Source organism: Melospiza melodia, unplaced genomic scaffold (assembly GCF_035770615.1).
Source record: "Melospiza melodia melodia isolate bMelMel2 unplaced genomic scaffold, bMelMel2.pri scaffold_262, whole genome shotgun sequence".
Classification (NCBI taxonomy): Eukaryota; Metazoa; Chordata; class Aves; order Passeriformes; family Passerellidae; genus Melospiza; species Melospiza melodia.
The window spans coordinates 90,206-102,500 of NW_026948584.1; positions in this window are offsets into that span (position 1 = coordinate 90,206).

A 12,295-nucleotide genomic window follows, 5' to 3' on the forward strand; every position below is an offset into this window, starting at 1 on the left:
GTATGTACTTGTGTCAGCTTTTACTGTATGCACTTAGGTTGCATGTACCTGTGTTGGCTTATACTGTATGTACTTACCTAGCATGTACCTCTGTTGGCTTATCTTGCATGTATGTGTGTTGGCTTATACTGTATGTACTTATATTGTATGTACTTGTGCTGGCTTATATTGCATGTACTTGTGTCAACTTTTACTGTATGCACTTAGGTTGCATGTACCTGTGTTGGCTTATACTCTATGTACTTATCTTGTATGTACTTGTGTTGGCTTATATTGCATGTACTTGTGTCAGCTTTTACTGTATGCACTTAGGTTGCATGTACCTGTGTTGGCTTATACCGTATGTAGTCTATGTTGCATGTACGTCTGTTGGTTTATCTTGCATGTGTTGGCTTATAGTCTATGTACTTATCTTGCCTGTACCTGTGTTGACTTATACTGTATGTACTTATGTTGCATGTACCTCTGTTGGTTTATCTTGCATGTACCTGTGTTGGCTTGTAGTCTATGTATTTATCTTGCATGTACCTGTGTTGGCTTATACCGTATGTACTTATATTGTATGTACTTGTGTTGGCTTATCTAGCATGTACCTGTGTTGGCTTATGCTGTATGTACTTATCTTGCTTGTACCTGTCTTGGATTATATTGTGTGTACCTGTGTTGGCTTATACTGTATGTACTTATAATGTATGTAAGTGCATTGCCTTTTATTGTCTGTACTGGCACTTTGTGCATTGGCTTATATTGTGCGTACCTATGTTGTACCACTTATGGTCGGAGCTGCCCTGCCCTGGCAGCTAGTCATAGTTAGGTGGAACAGTTATAGAAATTTTCCTGTTGCTTTGTGTTTTCTGGGATTTTGGGTAGAAAACTTATCGGTTCAGAGCGGGGACAATTCCTGGCTGTCAGATTGGCACTCGCTGACCACTTTCTGTTGTCTCACAGGTCCCCGAGGCTACCGATTTCCCTAATCTACCATTTGATGTCCGGGAGGGGCAGCCAGAACATGCGTCGAAGCACGTTCTTCAGCGTCTCAGGTAAGGGCCGCAGCGAGCGTGTGAGCGGGCAGAGCGTGTGAGCATGTGTGAGAGCCTGTGGCTGTGTTTGTCTGTGTCTGCTTGTCTGTCTGTGTGTGAGCACAGGGTGAGTGGATTTAACCTTGTGTGTGTGACGTTTGCTTTTCAGGTTTTTCAACTCATTTTTTAATTTAGAATAAAAAATCCCCAGCCGGGGGGTTTTTTTTTTTTTCCCCCCGGCTGGGTTTTTTTTCCTCGGTCCCGGTCGGTCCGCGAGGCGACGTTCATCGCCAAAGTTCGGGCACGGAACGGCCAGGGACCGGGGTTTTCGTCAGGCAGGAGGATTTTTTGGGGGCTCCCGGGAACCACGTTCCCGAGGAGCGGTGTGAATGTCTGGTGAGGTTTAGCGGAGCGGTTGATGTGGGAGGTAGTGTGGGTTTGTGTGTAAGCTGAAGTGTGTGTATGTGTGTGTGTGTGCCTGTTGAAGGTGTGTAGGGTTGTAACCTTGTATGCCGTTTGCTTTTCAGGTTTTTCAACTCATTTTTAAAATTAGAATAAAAAATCCCCAGCCGGGGTTTTTTTTTTTTTCCCCCCGGCTGGGTTTTTTTTTCCTCGGTCCCGGTCGGTCCGCGAGGTGACTTTCATCGCCAAAGTTCGGGCACGGAACGGCCAGGGACCGGGGTTTTCGTCAGGCAGGAGGCATTTTTTGGAGGCTCCCGGGAACCACGTTCCCGAGGAGCGGTGTGAATGTGTGGTGAGGGTTAGCGGAGCGGGTGATGTGGGAGGAAGTGTGGGTTTGTGTGTAAGCTGAAGTGTGTGTATGTGTGTGTGTGCCTGTTGAAGGTGTGTAGGGTTGTAACCTTGTATGCCGTTTGCTTTTCAGGTTTTTCAACTCATTTTTAAAATCAGAATAAAAAATCCCCAGCCGGGGGGTTTTTTTTTTTCCCCCCCGGCTGGGTTTTTTTTTCCTCGGTCCCGGTTGGTCCGCGAGGCGACTTTCATCGCCAAAGTTCGGGCACGGAACGGCCAGGGACCGGGGTTTTCGTCAGGCAGGAGGCATTTTTTGGAGCCTCCCGGGAACCACGTTCCCGAGGAGCGGTGTGAATGTGTGGTGAGGGTTAGCGGAGCGGGTGATGTGGGAGGAAGTGTGGGTTTGTGTGTAAGCTGAAGTGTGTGTATGTGTGTGTGTGCCTGTTGAAGGTGTGTAGGGTTGTAACCTTGTATGCTGTTTGCTTTTCAGGTTTTTCAACTCATTTTTAAAATCAGAATAAAAAATCCCCAGCCGGGGGGTTTTTTTTTTTTCCCCCCGGCTGGGTTTTTTTTTCCTCGGTCCCGGTCGGTCCGCGAGGCGACTTTCATCGCCAAAGTTCGGGCACGGAACGGCCAGGGACCGGGGTTTTTGTCAGGCAGGAGGATTTTTTGGGGGCTCCCGGGAACCACGTTCCCGAGGAGCGGTGGGCATGTGTGCTGAGGGTTAGCGGAGCGGTTGATGTGGGAGGTAGTGTGGGTTTGTGTGTAAGCTGAAGTGTGTGTATGTGTGTGTGTGTGTGCCTGTTGAAGGTCTGTAGGGTTGTAACCTTGTATGCTGTTTGCTTTTCAGGTTTTTCCACTCATTTTTAAAATTAGAATAAAAAATCCCCAGCCGGGGGGGTTTTTTTTTTTTCCCCCCGGCTGGGTTTTTTTTTCCTCGCTCCCGGTCGGTCCGCGAGGCGACGTTCATCGCCAAAGTTCGGGCACGGAACGGCCAGGGACCGGGGTTTTCGTCAGGCAGGAGGCATTTTTTGGGGGCTCCCGGGAACCACGTTCCCGAGGACCAATGATTGCTGGGGTTTAATTTAGTAGATTTGGTGAGAGGGCTGGTGGGTTTGTGTGCTATTTGAAGCGAGTGTCTGTGGTGGGTGAGTGTTGTTTTCTCTGTGGTTTTGTTGTTTTGGGTTTCCTGTAACCATAGATTAACATGTAATGGAAATAGGAAAAGGTTATCAGTTTGTGTTAAGCTTTGTACTGCTTTGTACTGCTTTGTACTGCTTTGTACTGCTTTGTACTGCTTTGTACTGCTTTGTACTGCTTTGTACTGCTTTGTACTGCTTTGTACTGCTTTGTACTGCTTTGTACTGCTTTGTACTGCTTTGTACTGCTTTGTACTGCTTTGTACTGCTTTGTACTGCTTTGTACTGCTTTGTACTGCTTTGTACTGCTTTGTACTGCTTTGTACTGCTTTGTACTGCTTTGTACTGCTTTGTACGTGAATTAGGTTTTATCGCTGTGTCTATGGATTGTATCTGCGCTTGCATTTGTATGCACGGTTTCTATGTCTTTTGCTGATTTCCTGTAATAAAGTTGCATCACCCCTAATAAAGATACCCCCTGCCCTTCCCTAAACCCCCCTCTTCCCCCCATGGCTCCTGTCTTTTTTTGGTGTGGTTTTGTCATTTTTTTCCTCTGTGTTTCTTCCTTTTGCTCCTTTCTTTCCTTTTCTATTTTTCACTTAACTTCCATCTGTCTCCCACCCTCTGTTTCTGTGTCTCACTCTTTCTGACGCTGTCTTGCTTCTGTAACTCTGTTCTATTTCTCTATTTTCTTTGCACCTTATTTCTAACTTTCACCTGTGCTCTTCTTGCTTCTTTTTCTGTCTGTGTTCTCCTTTTCCTTGGTTTGTCTTTTTTTGCTCTTAGTCTTTTCCTTTTTCACTCTACCCTGAATTTTTGCTGTAACTCTAATCCTAACCACTTTTTTTCTCTTTCAACTCCTGTTCTTCAGGTTTTCCACCCTCCTTTTCTTTTCTGTCCCTGTCTTGATTTCTCTCTCTGTGTTTTCTTATCCTCTGTCTCTCTGTCTTCTTTTTTTTTCTCTGTGTTCTTTTTTCTCTGTCTTTTCTTCTGTCTTTTTGTCTTTCTCTGTCTTCTTTCGTGTCTCTCTCTTCTCTATTTTCTTTCTTTTCTCCTTTTTCTTTATCTCCTTTCTTTTCTCTCTGTCTTTGTCTTTTCTCTCTTTTGTCTGGTTTTCTCTTTTCTCTCTCTATTTTTCTCTTTCTTTTCTGTCTTATCTCTGACTTTTTTCTTCTGTCTCTTCTCTTTCTTTTCTCTCTCTTTTCTCTTTCTTTCTCTCTCTCTCTCTCTCTCTCTTTTCTTTCTCTCTCTCTCTCTCTCTCTCTTTTCTTTCTCTCTTTTTTCTCTCTATTTCTAACTTTCTTTTCCTTTCTAGCTTTAGTTTTAAAAAAGCAGCAGTAGAAACTTTCAGGCTCCCTGGGAGTAAAGCAAAAAAAAAAAATAATTATAAAACAAAGCATTTACTCCCCGGGAGCCTGAAATTTTCTACTGCTGCACCAGACATATAGTTTTTCTTCTTTTTATATATACTATATAGGAACCCCACCCACTCCTAATCAGTACCCCCAGCTGCTGCCACTCAAGCCTGATCAGTCACACCTATCACTAGGCACCATACCCAAGCACCCACCCGGTTATTAGTCCCCCGCCCCAGGTGCCACTCCCCAGAGGCCACCCCCACCACCAGCAATGCACCACCCCCCATAACCAAGCCCCCACCCCCTGTTGTCCCCGCCCAGCCCTACCTGCCACCCCCCAGACACAACCCCCACCCCTAGCTGCCAATCCACCAGCCCCCGTCACGAAGCACCCCACCCTGCACGCCGCCCCCGCCCCCTGTTGCTCGCCGCAGCACTGAAACAGCGCCCCCTGCTGTCCGGCTCGGCGTAGTGCAACCATTACAGCGCCCCCTGCCGTCCACAGCGCCGCATATACACAGCGCCACCACCGCGTGACGTCACGAGAGCGACACACCCCCACAAGGACCCCCCCCGGGTATAGCCGTCCCTCCCAGTGCCCGATCGGAAACCCGACACGCACCCCGCGCCCCACAAGCCACTCCCCGCCACGCCGCCGGCCGCACGCGAGCCGGAATAGCCTTCCGCGGCCGGCGGGACCCTCGGCAACCCCCCGAAACCCGAAAGAGCAGGCCGGCCCCGGCCGGCCGCCATTTTACCGGAAGTGACGTCATTCCGGCGGGCGTCGCCATTTTGTCCCCGTACCACGTGCTCTCCTGGGCGCCGCCATGTTGCTTTTCCCGGAAGTCACCCCTGGGCGCGGCCATGTTGTTGCCGGAAGTTACCTCTGGGCGCCGCCATTTTGCTCCGCATCACGTGACCACCGCCATGTCGAAAAGAAATCACGTGACCGCATGGGGGCCGCCCTCTTGGATCAGGGTGAGTTTTAACCATTAATCTTGACCATTAGGGTTGTCTTTAACGGGGTTTTCAACCCCGTCCCAATTTCCCTGCCCTAACCCTAATTAGCCCTCCCCCAGCTGCTGCTACCCCCATCCCCCCTTCCCTGCCCTAACCCTAATTAGCCCTCCCCCAGCTGTTGCCACCACCACCCCCAATTCCCTGACCTAACCCTAATTAGTCCTCCCACAGCTGCTGGTACCGCAATCCCCAAATCCCTACCCTAACCCTAATCAGAACCCCAATATTACATCCCCGTTCCTTAACCCTAACCCCAATGCCCTACCCTAACCCTAACCCAAGCACCGAACCCTAACCCTAATCCCTAACCCTAAGTACCTTTATTTCAGGAGTACCTTTTTTCCCAGAGTACCACAATTTCAGGAGTACTCCTTTTTCCAGAGTATCAATTTCTTCCAGAGTACTTGTTTTTCAGGAGTATTCATTTTTCCATGAGTACTTATTTTTTCAGGAGTACCAATATTTTCCAGAGTACTTAATTTCCTGTGAGTATTAATTCTTTCAGGAGTACTAGGGTTAGGGTTGGGGTACTGGGTTAGGGTTGGGGTACTGGGTTAGGGTTGGGGTACTGGGTTAGGGTTGGGGTACTGGGTTAGGGTTGGGGTACAGGGTTAGGGTTAGGGTTGGGGTACAGGGTTAGGGTTAGGGTTGGGGTACAGGGTTAGGGTTAGGGTTGGGGTACAGGGTTAGGGTTAGGGTTAGGGTTAGGGTTGGGGTACAGGGTTAGGGTTAGGGTTAGGGTTGGGGTACAGGGTTAGGGTTAGGGTTGGGGTACAGGGTTAGGGTTGGGGTACAGGGTTAGGGTTGGGGTACAGGGTTAGGGTTAGGGTTAGGGTTAGGGTTAGGGTTAGGGTTAGGGTTAGGGTTAGGGTTAGGGTTAGGGTTAGGGTTAGGGTTAGGGTTAGGGTTAGGGTTAGGGTTAGGGTTAGGGTTAGGGTTAGGGTTAGGGTTAGGGTTAGGGTTAGGGTTAGGGTTAGGGTTAGGGTTAGGGTTAGGGTTAGGGTTAGGGTTAGGGTTAGGGTTAGGGTTAGGGTTAGGGTTAGGGTTAGGGTTAGGGTTAGGGTTAGGGTTAGGGTTAGGGTTAGGGTTAGGGTTAGGGTTAGGGTTAGGGTTAGGGTTAGGGTTAGGTTAGGGTTAGGGTTAGGGTTAGGGTTAGGGTTAGGGGTTAGGGTTAGGGTTAGGGTTAGGGTTAGGGTTAGGGTTAGGGTTAGGGTTAGGGTTAGGGTTAGGGTTAGGGTTAGGGTTAGGGTTAGGGTTAGGGTTAGGGTTAGGGTTAGGGTTAGGGTTAGGGTTAGGGTTAGGGTTAGGGTTAGGGTTAGGGTTAGGGTTAGGGTTAGGGTTAGGGTTAGGGTTAGGGTTAGGGTTAGGGTTAGGGTTAGGGTTAGGGTTAGGGTTAGGGTTAGGGTTAGGGTTAGGGTTAGGGTTAGGGTTAGGGTTAGGGTTAGGGTTAGGGTTAGGGTTAGGGTTAGGGTTAGGGTTAGGGTTAGGGTTAGGGTTAGGGTTAGGGTTAGGGTTAGGGTTAGGGTTAGGGTTAGGGTTAGGGTTAGGGTTAGGGTTAGGGTTAGGGTTAGGGTTAGGGTTAGGGTTAGGGTTAGGGTTAGGGTTAGGGTTAGGGTTAGGGTTAGGGTTAGGGTTAGGGTTAGGGTTAGGGTTAGGGTTAGGGTTAGGGTTAGGGTTAGGGTTAGGGTTAGGGTTAGGGTTAGGGTTAGGGTTAGGGTTAGGGTTAGGGTTAGGGTTAGGGTTAGGGTTAGGGTTAGGGTTAGGGTTAGGGTTAGGGTTAGGGTTAGGGTTAGGGTTAGGGTTAGGGTTAGGGTTAGGGTTAGGGTTAGGGTTAGGGTTAGGGTTAGGGTTAGGGTTAGGGTTAGGGTTAGGGTTAGGGTTAGGGTTAGGGTTAGGGTTAGGGTTAGGGTTAGGGTTAGGGTTAGGGTTAGGGTTAGGGTTAGGGTTAGGGTTAGGGTTAGGGTTAGGGTTAGGGTTAGGGTTAGGGTTAGGGTTAGGGTTAGGGTTAGGGTTAGGGTTAGGGTTAGGGTTAGGGTTAGGGTTAGGGTTAGGGTTAGGGTTAGGGTTAGGGTTAGGGTTAGGGTTAGGGTTAGGGTTAGGGTTAGGGTTAGGGTTAGGGTTAGGGTTAGGGTTAGGGTTAGGGTTAGGGTTAGGGTTAGGGTTAGGGTTAGGGTTAGGGTTAGGGTTAGGGTTAGGGTTAGGGTTAGGGTTAGGGTTAGGGTTAGGGTTAGGGTTAGGGTTAGGGTTAGGGTTAGGGTTAGGGTTAGGGTTAGGGTTAGGGTTAGGGTTAGGGTTAGGGTTAGGGTTAGGGTTAGGGTTAGGGTTAGGGTTAGGGTTAGGGTTAGGGTTAGGGTTAGGGTTAGGGTTAGGGTTAGGGTTAGGGTTAGGGTTAGGGTTAGGGTTAGGGTTAGGGTTAGGGTTAGGGTTAGGGTTAGGGTTAGGGTTAGGGTTAGGGTTAGGGTTAGGGTTAGGGTTAGGGTTAGGGTTAGGGTTAGGGTTAGGGTTAGGGTTAGGGTTAGGGTTAGGGTTAGGGTTAGGGTTAGGGTTAGGGTTAGGGTTAGGGTTAGGGTTAGGGTTAGGGTTAGGGTTAGGGTTAGGGTTAGGGTTAGGGTTAGGGTTAGGGTTAGGGTTAGGGTTAGGGTTAGGGTTAGGGTTAGGGTTAGGGTTAGGGTTAGGGTTAGGGTTAGGGTTAGGGTTAGGGTTAGGGTTAGGGTTAGGGTTAGGGTTAGGGTTAGGGTTAGGGTTAGGGTTAGGGTTAGGGTTAGGGTTAGGGTTAGGGTTAGGGTTAGGGTTAGGGTTAGGGTTAGGGTTAGGGTTAGGGTTAGGGTTAGGGTTAGGGTTAGGGTTAGGGTTAGGGTTAGGGTTAGGGTTAGGGTTAGGGTTAGGGTTAGGGTTAGGGTTAGGGTTAGGGTTAGGGTTAGGGTTAGGGTTAGGGTTAGGGTTAGGGTTAGGGTTAGGGTTAGGGTTAGGGTTAGGGTTAGGGTTAGGGTTAGGGTTAGGGTTAGGGTTAGGGTTAGGGTTAGGGTTAGGGTTAGGGTTAGGGTTAGGGTTAGGGTTAGGGTTAGGGTTAGGGTTAGGGTTAGGGTTAGGGTTAGGGTTAGGGTTAGGGTTAGGGTTAGGGTTAGGTTAGGGTTAGGGTTAGGGTTAGGGTTAGGGTTAGGGTTAGGGTTAGGGTTAGGGTTAGGGTTAGGGTTAGGGTTAGGGTTAGGGTTAGGGTTAGGGTTAGGGTTAGGGTTAGGGTTAGGGTTAGGGTTAGGGTTAGGGTTAGGGTTAGGGTTAGGGTTAGGGTTAGGGTTAGGGTTAGGGTTAGGGTTAGGGTTAGGGTTAGGGTTAGGGTTAGGGTTAGGGTTAGGGTTAGGGTTAGGGTTAGGGTTAGGGTTAGGGTTAGGGTTAGGGTTAGGGTTAGGGTTAGGGTTAGGGTTAGGGTTAGGGTTAGGGTTAGGGTTAGGGTTAGGGTTAGGGTTAGGGTTAGGGTTAGGGTTAGGGTTAGGGTTAGGGTTAGGGTTAGGGTTAGGGTTAGGGTTAGGGTTAGGGTTAGGGTTAGGGTTAGGGTTAGGGTTAGGGTTAGGGTTAGGGTTAGGGTTAGGGTTAGGGTTAGGGTTAGGGTTAGGGTTAGGGTTAGGGTTAGGGTTAGGGTTAGGGTTAGGGTTAGGGTTAGGGTTAGGGTTAGGGTTAGGGTTAGGGTTAGGGTTAGGGTTAGGGTTAGGGTTAGGGTTAGGGTTAGGGTTAGGGTTAGGGTTAGGGTTAGGGTTAGGGTTAGGGTTAGGGTTAGGGTTAGGGTTAGGGTTAGGGTTAGGGTTAGGGTTAGGGTTAGGGTTAGGGTTAGGGTTAGGGTTAGGGTTAGGGTTAGGGTTAGGGTTAGGGTTAGGGTTAGGGTTAGGGTTAGGGTTAGGGTTAGGGTTAGGGTTAGGGTTAGGGTTAGGGTTAGGGTTAGGGTTAGGGTTAGGGTTAGGGTTAGGGTTAGGGTTAGGGTTAGGGTTAGGGTTAGGGTTAGGGTTAGGGTTAGGGTTAGGGTTAGGGTTAGGGTTAGGGTTAGGGTTAGGGTTAGGGTTAGGGTTAGGGTTAGGGTTAGGGTTAGGGTTAGGGTTAGGGTTAGGGTTAGGGTTAGGGTTAGGGTTAGGGTTAGGGTTAGGGTTAGGGTTAGGGTTAGGGTTAGGGTTAGGGTTAGGGTTAGGGTTAGGGTTAGGGTTAGGGTTAGGGTTAGGGTTAGGGTTAGGGTTAGGGTTAGGGTTAGGGTTAGGGTTAGGGTTAGGGTTAGGGTTAGGGTTAGGGTTAGGGTTAGGGTTAGGGTTAGGGTTAGGGTTAGGGTTAGGGTTAGGGTTAGGGTTAGGGTTAGGGTTAGGGTTAGGGTTAGGGTTAGGGTTAGGGTTAGGGTTAGGGTTAGGGTTAGGGTTAGGGTTAGGGTTAGGGTTAGGGTTAGGTTAGGGTTAGGGTTAGGGTTAGGGTTAGGGTTAGGGTTAGGGTTAGGGTTAGGGTTAGGGTTAGGGTTAGGGTTAGGGTTAGGGTTAGGGTTAGGGTTAGGGTTAGGGTTAGGGTTAGGGTTAGGGTTAGGGTTAGGGTTAGGGTTAGGGTTAGGGTTAGGGTTAGGGTTAGGGTTAGGGTTAGGGTTAGGGTTAGGGTTAGGGTTAGGGTTAGGGTTAGGGTTAGGGTTAGGGTTAGGGTTAGGGTTAGGGTTAGGGTTAGGGTTAGGGTTAGGGTTAGGGTTAGGGTTAGGGTTAGGGTTAGGGTTAGGGTTAGGGTTAGGGTTAGGGTTAGGGTTAGGGTTAGGGTTAGGGTTAGGGTTAGGGTTAGGGTTAGGGTTAGGGTTAGGGTTAGGGTTAGGGTTAGGGTTAGGGTTAGGGTTAGGGTTAGGGTTAGGGTTAGGGTTAGGGTTAGGGTTAGGGTTAGGGTTAGGGTTAGGGTTAGGGTTAGGGTTAGGGTTAGGGTTAGGGTTAGGGTTAGGGTTAGGGTTAGGGTTAGGGTTAGGGTTAGGGTTAGGGTTAGGGTTAGGGTTAGGGTTAGGGTTAGGGTTAGGGTTAGGGTTAGGGTTAGGGTTAGGGTTAGGGTTAGGGTTAGGGTTAGGGTTAGGGTTAGGGTTAGGGTTAGGGTTAGGGTTAGGGTTAGGGTTAGGGTTAGGGTTAGGGTTAGGGTTAGGGTTAGGGTTAGGGTTAGGGTTAGGGTTAGGGTTAGGGTTAGGGTTAGGGTTAGGGTTAGGGTTAGGGTTAGGGTTAGGGTTAGGGTTAGGGTTAGGGTTAGGGTTAGGGTTAGGGTTAGGGTTAGGGTTAGGGTTAGGGTTAGGGTTAGGGTTAGGGTTAGGGTTAGGGTTAGGGTTAGGGTTAGGGTTAGGGTTAGGGTTAGGGTTAGGGTTAGGGTTAGGGTTAGGGTTAGGGTTAGGGTTAGGGTTAGGGTTAGGGTTAGGGTTAGGGTTAGGGTTAGGGTTAGGGTTAGGGTTAGGGTTAGGGTTAGGGTTAGGGTTAGGGTTAGGGTTTAGGGTTAGGGTTAGGGTTAGGGTTAGGGTTAGGGTTAGGGTTAGGGTTAGGGTTAGGGTTAGGTTAGGGTTAGGGTTAGGGTTAGGGTTAGGTTAGGGTTAGGGTTAGGGTTAGGGTTAGGGTTAGGGTTAGGGTTAGGGTTAGGGTTAGGGTTAGGGTTAGGGTTAGGGTTAGGGTTAGGGTTAGGGTTAGGGTTAGGTTAGGGTTAGGGTTAGGGTTAGGGTTAGGGTTAGGGTTAGGGTTAGGTTAGGGTTAGGGTTAGGGTTAGGGTTAGGGTTAGGGTTAGGGTTAGGGTTAGGGTTAGGGTTAGGGTTAGGGTTAGGGTTAGGGTTAGGGTTAGGGTTAGGGTTAGGGTTAGGGTTAGGGTTAGGGTTAGGGTTAGGGTTAGGGTTAGGGTTAGGGTTAGGGTTAGGGTTAGGGTTAGGGTTAGGGTTAGGGTTAGGGTTAGGGTTAGGGTTAGGGTTAGGGTTAGGGTTAGGGTTAGGGTTAGGGTTAGGGTTAGGGTTAGGGTTAGGGTTAGGGTTAGGGTTAGGGTTAGGGTTAGGGTTAGGGTTAGGGTTAGGGTTAGGGTTAGGGTTAGGGTTAGGGTTAGGGTTAGGGTTAGGTTAGGGTTAGGGTTAGGTTAGGTTAGGGTTAGGGTTAGGGTTAGGGTTAGGGTTAGGGTTAGGGTTAGGGTTAGGGTTAGGGTTAGGGTTAGGGTTAGGGTTAGGGTTAGGGTTAGGGTTAGGGTTAGGGTTAGGGTTAGGTTAGGGTTAGGGTTAGGGTTAGGGTTAGGGTTAGGGTTAGGGTTAGGGTTAGGGTTAGGGTTAGGTTAGGGTTAGGGTTAGGGTTAGGGTTAGGGTTAGGGTTAGGTTAGGGTTAGGGTTAGGGTTAGGGTTAGGGTTAGGGTTAGGGTTAGGGTTAGGGTTAGGGTTAGGGTTAGGGTTAGGGTTAGGGTTAGGGTTAGGGTTAGGGTTAGGGTTAGGGTTAGGTTAGGGTTAGGGTTAGGGTTAGGGTTAGGGTTAGGGTTAGGGTTAGGGTTAGGGTTAGGGTTAGGGTTAGGGTTAGGGTTAGGGTTAGGGTTAGGGTTAGGGTTAGGGTTAGGGTTAGGGTTAGGGTTAGGGTTAGGGTTAGGGTTAGGGTTAGGGTTAGGGTTAGGGTTAGGGTTAGGGTTAGGGTTAGGGTTAGGGTTAGGGTTAGGGTTAGGGTTAGGTTAGGGTTAGGGTTAGGGTTAGGGTTAGGGTTAGGGTTAGGGTTAGGGTTAGGGTTAGGGTTAGGGTTAGGGTTAGGTTAGGGTTAGGGTTAGGGTTAGGGTTAGGGTTAGGGTTAGGGTTAGGGTTAGGTTAGGGTTAGGGTTAGGTTAGGGTTAGGGTTAGGGTTAGGGTTAGGGTTAGGTTAGGGTTAGGGTTAGGGTTAGGGTTAGGTTAGGGTTAGGGTTAGGGTTAGGGTTAGGGTTAGGGTTAGGGTTAGGGTTAGGGTTAGGGTTAGGGTTAGGGTTAGGGTTAGGGTTAGGGTTAGGTTAGGGTTAGGGTTAGGGTTAGGGTTAGGGTTAGGGTTAGGGT